The sequence below is a fragment of the Apteryx rowi genome, unplaced genomic scaffold, assembly GCF_003343035.1.
Source record: "Apteryx rowi isolate R43461 unplaced genomic scaffold, aptRow1 scaffold_412, whole genome shotgun sequence".
Lineage (NCBI taxonomy): Eukaryota > Metazoa > Chordata > Aves > Apterygiformes > Apterygidae > Apteryx > Apteryx rowi.
In genome coordinates, this window is record NW_020450638.1 from 749,290 (window position 1) to 765,594 (window position 16,305).

At 37.5% G+C, this 16,305-nt stretch overlaps 1 protein-coding gene across 4 annotated transcripts in view; it reads left to right on the top strand.

Moving 5' to 3' along the window:
• PCMTD1 (protein-L-isoaspartate (D-aspartate) O-methyltransferase domain containing 1) overlaps nucleotides 1–16,305 on the top strand; it is a 51,624-nt gene that overhangs the window by 8,327 nt on the left and 26,992 nt on the right. The gene's annotated exons all lie outside the window — the stretch shown is intronic.

Consider the following 16,305-nt stretch of genomic DNA (forward strand, 5'->3'; position numbering starts at 1 on the left):
AATTTTTGGCAGTACTAAAAACTGGTATGATTTCAGGCCCCCTTGAGGTTGTTTAGAGACCAGAGGCAGGTTGGCACATTTGTGAAGAACAATTAACCATTTGAGCAAAGTTCTAAAATAATGACTATTTAATAAGTTCTGTTCACAGTTTTAGACATTAACTGTATGAAATTGTATTGCTTTTAATATTTACCATTTTTGAAAGTTGTATTTCTGTCTTGTAATCTTTAGCTAGAGAAGCTTGTCAGTATCTTAGACTAGGCAGATTAGAAGTTTAGTATAAGAGATTATGCAAACCAGTTGTGTTTATAAATTATAAAAATGATTTCCCTTGCTTGTTTTCACTCTTCTGCCCCTGTCAGTCACCTTCAAAAGGATACCCTAAGCCAAGACTGCTATAAAGGAATGACAATAACAATGTAAAAGTGTTTATGCTTTTTCAAAGAGAGGACAAGTGTGGAAAATTTTAAACTAAGTGAAAAAGAAACATTCTTGTAGCTCTCAAAGAAAAACATCCGTAATTTAAAAAATAACTGAACATGGAGTTTTGTTTATGCATTCTTTCTAGAATATGGTTGAGAAGACAGCTAGAAGTCAGTTTTTCCTAGATTTATGTAAGTTTTTAACAGAAATCCCTTAGAACTCAGGTGAATAAGCATAACTCCACCTTTCTTCATAAAGTAGTTAAACAGTTTCTTACTGGGTGTAGTTTCCTGTCCTTAAAATAAATCCATAGAATTGTCTCTTGGATCAGTTATTCATTTTGAAACGATCTGCTTAGTCACAAAGGAAAGGTCAGTTTTTGTTGTTGGGCTTTGATCCTGATTTAGCTTTTTATATTTGAAGGTATTACTGATTCCTTAGTGCTATAAAATAAAACTAGGCCCTGCTTATACATGTATGTTTAGCCACGTTAAATAGCTTAAAGGTTTGGGGCCATAAGGAGGCAATGCATCTGTCGTCATCAAAACTCCCGGTAACTGGGCTTGATTTAGGTACTGATGTAAGTACTGATGACATTTGAAACATTTTGAGGAAATCTGAGTGAGTAGACTTATGCAGAATTAATTTGAATATGAGGTTAACATTTGAATTGCCACTTTCTAACAAGGGGCTTTCAAATATCATTTGTTTCAGAATTATGTCTGAATGTAAGTCTGTCATCTGAGTTTTCATTTAAGCATGCACAGCTTTGTATGTGTCGCTTTATAATGGAATTTTTGTTCAGGAGTTGCTGAATCTGGTAGCCCAATAGAGGTGAGGCTGCTGCAGCTCCATGCCTTCAGGTCCAACCAGCAGTGAGACTGTACATGCATTTCCAGTGGCCCGCACACAAACCCGTGTATGCAACATGTTTTACACACACACACAGCAACCCACACAGATAAACACAGACAGAAAACAGCACTCATGCAAACTCACACAGCACCAATGACTTTGTCCTGTACCCTTCTCTGGCTGATCGGGATTAAGGTCCATTAATGGGAAATAAATACAGTAAGGATCCTTTCAGTAACTGGCCATAGACACAAAGTCTGTCCTGTAACTGGCACTTGAAGCCTTTCATCTTCCCTTGCTTCATACACACATGCATGGGTCTCTTAGTCAACCCCCAGACCCTACGGTCTCCAGCAGTTGGCCTGGACCCCTTGGTCCCTCCAGTAGCTAGCTCCTCCAGTTGTTTCTCACACACCCACCTACCCCTGGCTTCCAAGCCACTTCCCATGCTCTCTGGCTAATGCAGCTTGATATTTGCTAGCCATCACGCACTGATATAGGAACCCTCACCTGCTCCTGTTGTTGGCACCACAGACTCACAGGCCCCTGTGACCTGTGATCCCACTCTAGTTGCTGGCACTTAGATGTCTATACATGCACACAGAATAGTGAGCCCCCTCACCCAGGAAAATAGTTAATGAGCTGACAGGACAGATGGTGGTGACCAGGCACAGGGCATGGCCAGACAAGTGTACTGACCAGCAGCCTGTTCACAGGTGGCCAGCCCCTTTTATCCCCTTATCCCTCTATTTTCCCACGCTTGTTCCTCCCCAAACCACCTGGATTCCTTCCTTTCCCTCCCTAAAGGTTTCCCCTAAACCTCCCAAGATAAGTCTTGTACGATGCCCAAATGTTTTTCCTCTGCATCCCATAATAAGTCTCATAGCCCCCCATGCAGTAATGCCCCTCTGAAAGGTGCTCTGGAGAGCTGAACCCTTCCTGTTGACCAGAGCTGATGGCTCTCCTGCGATAGCCCTGGGAGGAGCTGGGTCATGGTATTCGTTGGGGTTCCTCCACCTGCCAGTCTGCCTCTGTGCTCTTTTGTGGGTGTGGAGATGAGCCTTTTATCACATAACCTTCAGTTTTATCTTTCATATGTGCTGGCAAATAAGCTGTCTCATCACTTGTGAGTAGAGCTGAATGCTCGCAAAAATGAAATCTGTGGTAGAAGTAACAGGCTGGCCATAGAAGTGTGAATTAAAGTGATATTGTTGCAAAAGCAAAACTTATTCTAAAATGTTACCTTTAAGTAGGTTTTTCAAATAGCAACAGGAATAGGGAGAGTGCTAGAATGACTGTAAGAAATTGCTTGTGGAACAGGCTTTGGTAACAGTGCTCTAAACTTTCATTGGTAAACCGAGTTGAATGTATTTTCTGAATGACTTTTGCATTTGCATAAAGACTCTTTTTGATATACTTTTAAAATCCATTTAGTTCATATTTGGCTTATAGATCTTGATAGTTTTGTTAAATGATACTTTTCTTGGTTAAGAACTGTGAAGGATGGATAATGTCTTTTATATAAAGTAGGCATTGAACATCTTAATAAATAAATGGGATTTTTGGACTAGGTTGAGCCATTTTAGGAGATGCTGTTGGCTTACAGATTTATGTGGTGTGCCTGGAGAATGAAGCAGATTATGACATGGGCCTTTAAAGTGTGAGGAGCCTTAGAGATATACAGGCTTTGAGGATTAAAGGGAAGAAAGTTATGTACAAGTAGCTATATATAATATATATTTTTTAATTTATCTTGTCAAAGTAATTGTTACAGGGTTAGGTGGGTTTTTTTTGTTTTCCTAAATCAGGGTAAAATTGATGAATTCAATGTGACTCTCTTAAATTGCATTAGTGAAAGAATTTAGGAATTAATTGGGAGTTGAAGATTTTTGCATCACAGCTCAAAGGAACAGAGAAGAGAAATGGGGAACAAAAGACCAGGCCTTACTTATTCGTCCCCCTTAAAGATTAAAGGCCTAAGTAATAAATAAAGTAACTTCTCAAAAACATACTGTTGTATTACACTGGACCATATTAAGAATCTAGTAAACGTGATCTTGGTGATAAACCTTGAGTGTTTTTTCTTTTTAAAGGACTATGTTCTTCCATTACTAAAGATTTATCTATGTAGATATAAAGATCTTGCTTGCTCTCATGCTCACTCCCTCTTTCTCTAAGGCATCAGATTCCACCTAGCAGAAACCTACTAGCAGTCTCATTATTGCTGGACTGATAGTTCAGGTTTGGTACAGTAGACACCAAATTTTTTTGATTAGCATTTTATGAGAGACACATAATAAATTTAAATAAAATTTGATATTCTCAGACTGAGAAACAAATATTTTGATAAAAAAATATTAAAAATTGTTCATCTGTAATCTTACTGCATGCTATTGTGATACTTCTGGAAATATTGTATCTAAATCTCAAAACCCCAAAGGTTTTAGTACACTTGGAGCTTGATAAAGTTGACTTTTGTTTGAGGTTGGGCTTTTTTTTTGTAGAGGCTGCAGTAAATACATAGCTCTAAGATGAGGTTTCAAGTGACAGGAATGTAACCATCTTCTATTTTTACACTTGACCTCATTTCTATTTTTTTTTTTGCTAAAGGCAAGGCATATGTTGTTCTGTTGCTGCTGGAAGTGAGTTATTTAAATAACTTGAAATGTTTATGTGCAGTAAGCTTTCAAACTCTATCAGTGGCTGAACTAGTGAATATATTGTCATGGGCCACATTTAGCCTACTCAAAATTAAATGAACTGTGACTTGATCTGTTTAAGACTGTAGCTGCAGAGGCTACAATTGTACTAAAAAGTTAGGAGAGTATGTTTCAGTTTTTGCACTAAACCTGTTTTATATTTCATTCTAAAAGATTCTTCTTTTTCCCTCAAGCTATTATTGGTTTTATGAAAGTGATACTGAAGGAAAAGGAGCATCATATTACTGTCTCGTTTGCTGCATATCATTAACTAATGTTCCACAGATAATCACTTGTGTATAAACTATGATTCTGTGTTTTCTGGGACAGAGCTGCTATTGCAGATGTCCTGTTAACTTGAGATGAAACTTGTTGTTTTGGGTCCCTCATAACAAGAGGCTTTAAAAGTAATACATAAATCTTCTAAAGGCCCAGATGACACTGACTACTTGTGAATAACTTTGCTTTATATATATGCTGTTTTTAAAGTTGCATCAAGACATTGCTTACACTTCTATTTTTAAAATGTTAGGCTTTCTTGATGCAGAAATCAAACAGGTTTTCTTGAATTTTTTAGTAGAAAAGTCAGTTAAGTTTATCTTAAATTGTTTTGACTGTCTTCTCATCACCACAAGCTTAATGATTAAGTAGTTCCTTTCATAAAGAGAAACGGACTTTGGTTTAAAAATGTTGAGGATTTGGTTTGTCTTTTATGTCAAGGTGTCTGCTTAATTGATGTATGTTCAGTATAATGATAAACCTTTGCAGAAATGTTTGTGTCACTTCTATGCCTTACAATTTTTTCGGACTGACTAAACAGAGTTAGATCTTAAAGCTTTTTACACATCTCTGTACATCTCTTCTGCTTCTTAACTGTTGACTGCTATTGTTTATGTAAACCTGTTTGAAATGAGTATTCTCTGTTAAATACTCTTGTACAAAGCTGTTTATTGTGGCAATGAATTTTGCAGCCTGGCCATTCTGTAGCTCACTAATTCCTGTGAAATATGTGCACAGACAGCAGTTTATCTTTTGAAAAACAGGTGCATGATGCAGACTCAGTGAATATCAGACATCTGTATATCTTGAACATCGCTGATTCCTATCTGTCTTAGGAAGTCCTGATATTTCTTGCCAGTGAACTAGCCAATATTATCTGGCACATCGTGTTTCTGTGGGTCTGTTAGATTCTCCAGGGCAGCTTCTCTTCTTTTCCCTTCCTCCCAGCTGGTCTGTAATAAAGCGGTACTCTGAGGTCTAATTTATACTTGGCAGACTTAAATAGTCCTAGCCTGGGAATAGGCAGTGCTGTAAGCACACCTCTCAGGAGCTGACTCCTTTTAAGAGAGTATACTACAAGGAGACTTGCCAGATTGTTTTAAGGACACCGCTGAGGAAGGCTGTTTTTGTTTTTTTGTTTTTTTTTTCTCTGTGTTGGACATTGGGTTAAGCTGACATCCTTTTTCTTTGCTTATAAGATCTCTTAGTGGAACTATGATAGGTCACTGGGCCATCCTAGGCTCCCCAGAGACAAGAACAGTTTGTGCATAGTGTCTTACAAACAACGCATCACCAAACTTCGTGGGCTGGTGTGGGGAGAGAAGCAATATAATGATTTGAAATGTGCAGCTGAGAGGATACTTCCGAGCACACAAGTTATAAGAGCAGAGCTTAGCATTCACTCATTAAGGCATATAACCTCTTGAGGTGGTGGTGTTACTAATTTCCATATGACTGACCACTAAGGATAAGCAACAGGCTGGCACCTGTGGAACCTATTGTTGTTTTGCTGACACTTAATATCAGTGTGTGTTGCAAAAAAGCATCTTGTGCTGCTCTGACCCATTACTGGCAACTGTGTAGTTTCTCCACTGAAGCTGCCTCATACCCTCTCATAGGTGTCAGTTCCTGTCACTATCAGAGACTTTTTTATTTTTTTTTCCTTGTTAGGAGTGAACGCTCTTCTCTGATATTTTAGAAAAACACTTATTTCTTTTAATCTTGTGGATGGTGTCACTGGACTGACAAACGCATAACAAACTAGTTCTTTGGTCTTCTGTAATGATGGTACTAGCTCTCAGCATCCTCCTGGTTGGAAAAACTGATTTTCAGAGGGCTGAAGAAGGAGGCTATTTTCCTATCAGTGCTTCTGTTCATCTACTTGAGAATGTGAAGAGGTGCTGGTTCTGGGGACTAAGCAGCAACTGATTAGTAGCATTATCCATCAGTAATGGACAAGCTCTTTCGTGCCTGGCAGACTAATATCTTCTGCACAGGTAGTAATGTCAGGTGCTTAAAAATCTCATGAGACCTTTGCAAAGACAGTGCCTAGTTAGAGGATTCCAAAGCTGCTTATCTTATCAGCTTCTCATCCAGGGAGGCTTTTTTATTTTATAAATAAAAGCATTTCTTGACAAAAGTTTTATGGCAGATACGATAAGTATTAATTTAGACAGTGAAGTTAAGATATGAGCAAATCCTGTTAGGAGAATGGGTTTTCCTGTGCTTGCACTCAATTTAAAACTTTTCATATAACCTGAATGACTAGATTCAAAATGTTTTTAGGTATGCAAACCCCAAAGATCCCATGTACTTGAGGAGGGGAGAGGAATAGTCTTAAGCAGATGACTGACAGGTAATCTTTGTTAACAATTAGAGTCACTAAACTAGGGCAGTGAGACAGCTTTCCTGTCTCTCAGCAAGGAGTTCTTACAGGATATAATTAAGAAAGGTCAGTTGGTGGCCCAGAGGGCATTCCAGGATATGAAGAACACTGAAGCTGGGTCTGTGGTGACCATAGTGACAACTATTGGAGAATCATAAGTGGTGCTGTTTGGTATCCCAAAATAGATACACAGAGCATGACTGAGGAGTTGCTCTCTGAGAGTGTAGAGTTACTTAATCTTTGTTGGATATAATTCTATGCTCTTAAATTCCAGAAGTTGTCCTGCACCCTCTGGTTTTCATCCCTGTATGACATGTAAGGGCACTGTTAGCTATCTCATGTGAAAACACTGAACTCCTATTTCTTTGTTTTGAAGTAGACCACTGATTTCAGACCACATTTACATGGTGCTACAGATGAAAGACTTTTCATCTACAGATGAAAGAAACTTTTCCTGAAGCCTGGGAGGTTGAGCTTTGCAAACACATTTTTGGTCATCCAGATTTTATGCAGTAAAGAGTACTGAGTCAGGATGTGTTGCTAAACTGCCTATTAAAAGTTTCATCCAGGAAACACTTAGGACTCTTTGCTTTGCTATGTAATATGAGGTAATGAATTTGTAAAGTCTTCATCAGCGTACCTGAAAACAGCCAGGTACCTGACATATAGAAAATGCTCCTTTCAGTGTTCAGTATTTGCCATCATAAAGAAGGTCGTTAGAATTTCGGATGAGGAAAAACAAGTGTACTGTAGAAGAAAACATATACTGAAAAAGGAAAGTATCCCAGTCCAAAGAAGGAAAAGTCCCGCCCCCCCGTCCCAGCTGGTCAACCAACAAAATTCAACTTTTTTAACTTTCAGTTCCTGTAAACTGTCTCAGTTAAAAAACAAAGCAAAAAAAAAAAAGTCAAAAGCTCCAGTGAACATTCAGAAAGTTTGGTCCAAAAATTACACCCTTGTGTAATCATCAAGGCTAAGCTCATTTTTATAATGAAATCTGCACAGATGCGCTTGTCGTTGCTCTTTCATTGGTGGAGTGCCACAGGCCTCAGTGGATCTTCCGAGACAAATGCTGTAACAGTGTGGTGTTCAGTGTGTATAGGAGACTCAGGGCTGGGGAAGAAGGAGTGAGAGCAAGCACACACCTGAAAGCTTGTATCAGCATCTTCTGGAAGCTCTTAAACAGGAGGATCAGGGCTTAAAGCTTTTATCAGATGTGACTAACATTTTCTGCCCAAGTAGGTCAATGCAACTCAGGTAAAATCAGTAGTTGTAGCTTCCTAAATTCATTTGGCTTAACTTTAATCCTGTGGTCTGTTCCTTGTTCCRTTGCTGTGTTGCAAAGTACGCTTTGTGGAGTGCATTAAGTCGGACTCGCCATACTTGTTTTTGTATGACTTTTCTGTTTAACCCGAAAAGCTTCTTGAAATGAAGTACTGAACAGTAGGTTAGGAGTGAATGTTTTCATTTGGGTGAGACAAGTCTTTCTAGAATGCAGACTTGAAAAGCTAATGGTATTTCCAATACTGAGTTTTCCTTATTCGACAGTTAGTTCAGTTACTCTAGCTACCCTGAAAATGATTGTTTTCCTCCTTTCTAAACTATTTGGCGTGAGTGACAAAACAAATAGCTGTGGAAGAGAGGGCAGTTTAAGTAGGAGTTACTCTTCCAGAATATTTGGACTTTTTATTGCCTTTAGTTGCAGTTTAGCAACAAGGCTAAAGTATAAGAGTTTTGAAAATGTTTTTAATTCCTACATTCTGGAATACCTGTGTCCCACAGTTTATTCTGATTTTTGGAGTCACCTGTTAAAGTCAATCACCTCCAGCACAGACAATTCACATTTTGGCTTTCTCCAGCCTTTGCCTGGTGTGAAGGTAAAGGAATAATTTCTCTTTTCCTCTCAGATAGTAATCAATCATTCTGTTTGTTCAGAAGGTTCTGCTAAAGCCTCTGCTCTGCAGTTCGGAGTTCAATTTCCTTACTACTGCACTTTTATTATAATTAATATAAAAAAGGAAGCTAAACTAAAAATGGAATACTTTTTTTGTGGGAGTCACCAAAGACAGGGCAAGAACAGGCAAAACGTGCAGTTGTAGTGAGCTCAAGATCATAAGTTGCACAAATTGACTAACAGCGGTAGGTTTAATGTTAGTAGCCCAGGAAACATTGAATTTCTGCTGATGAGAATTGGTGTTGCTGAATTCTGTCATGAGTAAACTGCAACTGTAAAAATGGACTGAAGTGTTTTAGGTCCTTGTGTGCACATGGGTTAATTCCCTCCTGTCCCCAATCATGGAGTATTTCTTATTCTGGAAAATTAACAGCTGGCTCCTGAGTCTATTTTAATGAATAGTTTTACAGTTTATTGTCACCTACCAAAATAGGTGTGTTCCCCCCCCCCCCGGGCGGGGAAAGGGGGTGCCTTACCAAGCAACTCTGTGTGCCGTAGTGCAAATGATGCAATCACAGACTGAATTCAGTATGGTGTTTGAATTCTCAGAGCTGACTTTTTAATGAAAATAGTGTATTCTCAGAATGCCTTAGTTCTGAGGAGCAGACTTAAAATATGGATGATCACATTTATTTTATTTTCCATTTTGTTTTTCATCCTTTTAGACAAAAGTCAAGATAGTAGGATCAAATAAGTTATATGGATGATCCTAGAAAATGTGGGGTCAGGATATGGCAGTATTACAAGATTTAAAGTTTGTAATGTAATTGAAATTATAGGGATTTTCAAAGGGTGAGGTTTTGTTTATCAAATTAGCTTGATACCTTGGTAATATGGTATTTAGCTTGTGTTTAAGAAAAGCTTGATTGTTTTAAGAAAAGCTTAATGACCTAAGGATTTTATTTACAAAGTGCAAATGTATTACTTGCAAAAATTCTGAAATGTGAAAAACTCATTTCCATTTGATTGATGGCTGGTAAACAGAAGAACTTGCAAAGCTTACATTCAATTACTAACTTCACAGATCAGAGTTTATTTGTGTGGCTTATAGAGTGATGAAGAATTTAAATGTGCTTGTCAGCTCTTTTGTAGCTTCACAGAGCCCTAAAATACCTGTTTAAAGTGACAACAGAAGAAAAATCAGATATTATTTATGATATGGAATTCCAGTAAAACTGGTTGCAAGTTAAGTCACGTACAAATCAGAGGTACGGTACATTGAAAATTGTACTGACATTTCATTTTTATTGGCATGAGAAGAAACTTCTCAAGATAAACTACTCCAACATTTAAAAAACAAATTTATGAATAGCACAGAATAAGAAACAGAATTATTTTTTATTGTAGCTGGTTTTAATCAGTAAATGAAATTTTTAAAAGACTGTATTGAAACTACAACTTCTGTTGGTTACTGGATTCCAAGTATTGCTAAGGCTAAAGAAAATTGCTGCATTTTATGTTAATGTTGTGCACCTGCCTCTTCTTCCAAAATTTCCATACTTCTTGGTATGATAGTCATCAGAATGCTACTCGTGCTGTTTGTGAACTTCATGTGTTTCAATGTAGATATCAGTGGAATTCACAGGATGCTTTCCATAAGCCTTGTGAAGTGTAGCTAGGTAGATTTTTTTGTATCTTAGTATGTTCTGTCTATCTTGGTCCTGGATCACCTGTCACAAGGAAACTTGGGCTAACTAGCTTCTTTTTCCCCAAATCTACTGAAATAGCTTGTGGGGTAGCTTCTTTTGTATATTTAAAATAGTAGCAGGTGTATCTGACTTTGCACATCTCTAGCCTGTGTCAGAAGCAAGTAATTTTACTTTCAGAGGGCAAACATAAATGCATTGAAGGGAAGTGTCCCTCTAAAAAATATTTCTTTGCAGCACGAGAGGTCACTTTCCATTGAAAGATCTACGTTGATTTGTTTAACTTTCTAGGTATTGTTGTTTACAAAAATATTTCTCTCTTGAGCAGGGTATTTGCTAACTGTAGCTGCAGAGGCTGGAGTAGGACACCGTAGTTGAATAATAGAATCAAAGCAAAAGCAAGTTAACTAAAACAGAAGCGAAGAATGTCCCTGCCCTTACTTAATCTCGCCTTTTTTGGCCATGGGTTATGTGTTTATCCACAATTAGGAGAAGTCATCAACTACACTTCCAACTAGCCACTCAGCTTTGCTGTGTATGCCCTAGTCCAAAGCACTGCAGATTGTAAGGGTGCAGTCTTTTTCTTCCCTGCTCCCTCCAGTGCCATGGTGTATATCAAGCCTTTTTCGTTTTTGCCTTGAGATTCTGGGTGATAACCATTAATGAAGATGAAAGGCTTGGTCAGTGCCATCAGTAGCGAATCTCTGATACTCCAGTAACCTGAGATATCAGAAAGCCCTGAGAAAATAAAATTACAAAACACTTAAATTAATTTTGTTTTAGTGCAGTGAGTTATTTTGAAATTAGCAAATGTTATTTTATGGGAAAATAGTTTTTTGTGAAACTAGTAAAGACATTCTCTGATAGAAACTATAAAGTTTTGTTACAAGTTGAAAGAATAACCGTTTTCCTTCTTAACAGTTTGTGCATTGCCTGCTTACCAGTTGAGCATAGGTGGTTGGTGAAGTTCTCCATCTGGTGGTTGAATGTAGTTTATGCATTCTGGAGTCAGGGCAAGCGGTATTTCTGTTTATCAAATGTGGCAGCCATATTAATCAAGAAGCTTGGTGTTACACTTACTGTTTAATTAAGTGTTTTTAAACATATTTCTAAAGAAAATTATGGATTTTTTTTTAGGGTGAAGGGATGATGAGAAATATTGTTTCTTAGTCACTATAGATTATTTCAAACTCATTAGCTATCATTTGATTCAACAATTCATTAGTGTTCTGTGAAGATAAATTTATCTTTTAGGTGTGTTGCAACTGTGGACATGTGAGCAAACCTGGGATATTTTTACAAATGAAATTGTCCCTTCTTTCACAAATAAAAAGGAGCATGCCTGGGAGATTACACATGTACATCCTGACACACACATACGTACATCCTGAGAAGTGCACTGTTCTGCTTTCACCAAAGGTTTTCCTGCTGGTTGATCATTGTGTCTGGTGACTTATTTTGGTTTGACTTTTTACCTCTTCCCACTTCAGTATGTTAATAAGAGTTGCTTCTGGTTCAGATGGAAACATACTGCCTGAATGATGGATAGTCATCAGCTTCCCCATGATTTTACCAGGGCTATAGTAGCCATGAACCTTCTTCTCCCTCCTCCTCCCCCTGTACCCCTCCCCCCCTCCTTTTTTTTTTTTTTAATGTATGTAGTTAAGGAAAAAAGTTGTGACTATGATCTGGACTGGTAAATTGGAGTTTGCATGTGTGAAATATTTAGCTATTAATCTTAGTACTGGTAGTATACAGTTATTCATCTTTTAGTGACTTGGTATTTTATGCAAATTAATGGAGAGGGCAACAAGGAAACATTTCTATCAATCCAAACAACAAATAGAAATGAAGCTTCTTTTGTCGGAAGACAAATCCTGAGGAGAACTGGGACTCCCAGTACTTCTAGTTCCCTGTTTTGCAGAAAGAATCCTGAATTTCGCAAACTTGCCCTGGATTCCTTGACTATCTTCTAGCAAATGAGCATGTTTCTGTTTTTTGTTTGACAAAATCTCTTCAAAATTGCTAAATGTCAGTGCAGAATATTTTTAGATTCCTTTGAGAAAATTGATTGCTTCATGCTAAACTCTTAAATTTAAGTGTAGTAGTGATTTGTTGTCTCAATGTCCTATGTTGTTGAGCACAATATGAAGTGCTCATAGTTGCATTTGATCTGCTGAAATTCAAAAGAAAAGCTGAAATGTTTAAACATCTTCATTTGGGATTTGCAGTTTGAATTTAGCATAGTTATCATCCAAAGTTACTGATGTGGTTGTACAGATTTTTGTCAGTTCAATGCTTTGCACTGTGGAGCAATAAACATACTAAATAAACCACTGCCTAAACATTTTATGGCTAATGCTGAAACAATTTCACTTCAAGTATTCCCTTTCTTCTTTGAATTGTTTTCCCTCCCTGTCATCAAGTAACTGTTTAAAACAAAATTCCAATCCTCAGATTAATGAGAGGTGTGGGTTTCCTTATGAATTTTGTATGATGTTTTGCAAGACTCATTTCCTTAGGAGGCTATGGTAAATAACCCTTTAAGCAATGCATAGTTAGGTTTAGCTCTCATGTCCAGATCTTCAGGACTCTGAGCCTCCGAGTGGTCCAGGAAACATAGATCTGAACTTAATGCAGTGCTATGTTTCAGTTTTGTTCTTTATGTAGTTTACCTGCCTGTAAGTTCTGATTATTATTTTTTTCCTCATTGCTTCTTTTCATAGTCCACTGTTTTACTAGTGGCACAAAGTAATTCCAGTGTAGGTTAAGCCCTGCCTATACAGTTTAATTGTATGCAATTCCACTAAAAATATAAACTGTCTTATTCTTAGGATGTTTTATATTTCGATGACTTAATATACAAGAAACTCATCTGCATCACTTGCTCTTATTGTAACTGAGAATCCCATTGGAAATTATTTTGAGAAGATTAGTTGTCCTTCTTGGACAACTACCATTAAAAGGAGATAAAAATGGCACAAAATATAGGCTTCCAGTATTGAGGTAGAGGATTTGATCCTTTCAAAAGGAAGGGTAGTAAAAATGTTAGCTTAAAAAAGTAAGGGAAAGGCCAAGTAACCATTTCAGCATATGATTGCATACTCTTAACAGAAACCATCAGATCGTGACTTTCCTTGAGTCTGAGGGCACATTTGGATGGGGATCCCATTTGAATGACAGAGACTTAGTAACGTCTTTGGGGGATCAGCTTTTTATGCAGTCACAAAATGAGTATTCATGCAGTAGTAGAGAAATAGCAGATGTGAGCAGTTTTGATTTCCATCACTCACAGCCTTAGTAACTCAACTGCAGGGTCTCTTGGAGCAATTAACTCTGCATACTTAGAAAGTGAAATACCTGTTCAGACTGAGTTAATTCTGTTGACTTCTGAATATTCACATGTATGTGTGTGCCATATGATTTCTTGGCTGTTCCAAATAACTGGACTGTATGGGAAAGGACATGCTTTGTTGCAGCTTGTACTGGTATGAGGTGAGGAAGAACTGTAAGCCAGTTTTAACATCTATCTACTTTAGTAACAAAGTAAATAAACTTGCTGGAGAAACAAGCAGCTGCTTGTCTTTGTAGGTAACTTACACAAACAGTAAATGCCTTTTTGCCTATGCTATGTGTGTAGTTGTAGCTGTTTGCGTGTGTATTTACCTTTCCTGCTTAAGTAAAAACAGTCAAAATCCTGTGAGAACGGATGTGTGTGGATTGTGGCTCAGTGATAATAGGTGATACATGATTCTCTCTGGTATTGTGGATATTCAAAATGGTTTGAATGGAACTTCTGTGAATGTGACAGCATTTTTCTTTCCCTATTTCTCCCCTGCCCTAAAACTCACCAAATCTAAACACCTTCAGAATATCTGAGCACCTGTATTAAGTCTTCTTACATTCTGTTTGTGTTTAAAATCATGTGATGTGCTTGGAACATGCATATTTCCAGTTGTCCCTGGTAATAACAAGATGCTTTATAGCTGTTTGTTGTGGAGAAACGTACAGAAAGCCCTGTTGAATTTCTGATAGCTTGTGGTTATTACCTTGGAGAAATACAGGGGGAATATGTTGCCATTCCACTAAGAACAGGCTGTTTCAGATACAGGCTATAGCTATCAGGCTATACCTATCTGTCAGGCTGGAAAAAAGTCAGGGGTTAAGACTGGACTACTAGTGAACGCTATTGTCATCTATACTGAAATGGGCAACTTTTTTCTCATAAGCTGCATTTTTACAAGAATATTCTGGAATATGATGCTGTTAAAATATGTATTTTGGGATGGGTTGGGGAAAAATACTTTTGAAATATTCATTTATTTAGTTCACTTGCTTACATAGTTACAGCCAAACTGTGGTTGAAACATCTTTCAGTCTCTTCTGAATACCCTTATCTGTAACCTGTTCAGCAAACTTCATTTATCATGTTTGCTCAAACAGAGGAAATCGCAAGAAAAAATCATGCATGCCTGAGTCATACTAATGCTTGGTTCCATTGGAAGCTTAAAGTTCTGAACAGCTGAGGTCTTCACCCCTAGTTGGAGAGGAGATAACCATGCAATATTCTTTTCTACCTAACTTGCAGTCACTTCTGCCTGTGCGTGCCCTTTCTGCTCAGAACAGGTCTTTAATAATTTTAGTGCTTTTTTTTTTGGGGGGGGGGGGGGAGTTTGGTCTTCAGAAAAGCGAGCTCAGTCATTGGACTGTAGTCCAGCAGGTGAGCATGTTTTAGGTAACAATTCTCATTCTCAAAGGTGTGTTAATACTCTGTTTCAGAGTCGTTGTTAGCAGTTCAATCCTTCAGAAAAGTGATTGAGACTCCAAAAATCTTTGTTTAGTGATGCAATGGGAAAAAAACCCACAAATTTGAGTTGCTGTTAGTTTATGGAAGTTTCCATTTGGCTTTATGGAAAGGCTTAATAAAATTRTTTCGATAAAGACCTCTTAAACATGTGGAAATGGATTCATGAGTGTTTTAAGAAGTTTAAGTTGTTTGTGTTTAAAGTATTTTACTGTAAAAATTATGTTGCAGTTGACCCTGATGATCTAAACTTAGGAACCAGCTTCATTCTGATAACTTAGATGACCTTGGGCATCTGGATTGTGTTTGCAAATTCCTGACTTACTCGTTTACACAAGTAGGCATGTATAAAACAGGAATTTGCAGAACTGCTTAGATAAAAAGATTATGTCCATATTTTTAAAAATAATGCTCAGTGAAATACGGTGGTTTGAAGAGACAGCTGGAACTTTTGAAATATTGTTGGTACTCAATAGTACAATGAAATATCAGCGGTGAGTGTTTTGTGAGTAGTAGTCCCATGTATAGCTTGAAGTCATTCTGGCTAATGTTTTTCTGTTGCTCATAAAAGAAGAACATTCACCATGGTGGCTGCTTATGTTCTTGTTCTCATGTTTTGTCTTGTATACATACCTCTTGTCACTCTACTGTTACCTTTGAAAAAAATAACCTGACTCTTTTCTTTTTAGGTTTGTAAGCCAGTCTTTTCTTCTGCTGCTTGAGAAAAGTCTCTCAAAGGTGTTGGATTTTGAAAACAATCCACATTTGTTTGGACTTGAATTGTGTAATGTTGGATGCATGTTAAAGGAGAGACTGTTTTAAAAAAAAAAAAAAAAAACCTAGGAAAGGGAAGTAAGGTTGGCTACGATGTGGACCAAAATCCTGATGTTTTTTTCTTCTGTTGGCTATCTAAACTTAAGGGGACTGAATGATCCTTACTAAGCAAGACTTTGTAATTAATGCTAATATCTAACGTGCTATGGGTACTGTATTCATCAATGAACGGGTGGAGAGAATTCATAAGCATAGAGATGGTAGAACTGCAAACAGAACTCAGGTTTTAAAACAGACCCTGGTAGGCCGTCTTCTTGGAAACAAGATTTAAACTCTTGTGTTCCTTTTTTCCAGTATTTTGTTGCTATTTCACTGGTAATTCTTGCAGCATTCAAAATGCTAACCTCTGGAATTGATGAGTTTAGTGAGGAATAGTGTAGTAACTGCAGAACAAAATACTGCTTTGAAGGATTTGTTTTCTGAAG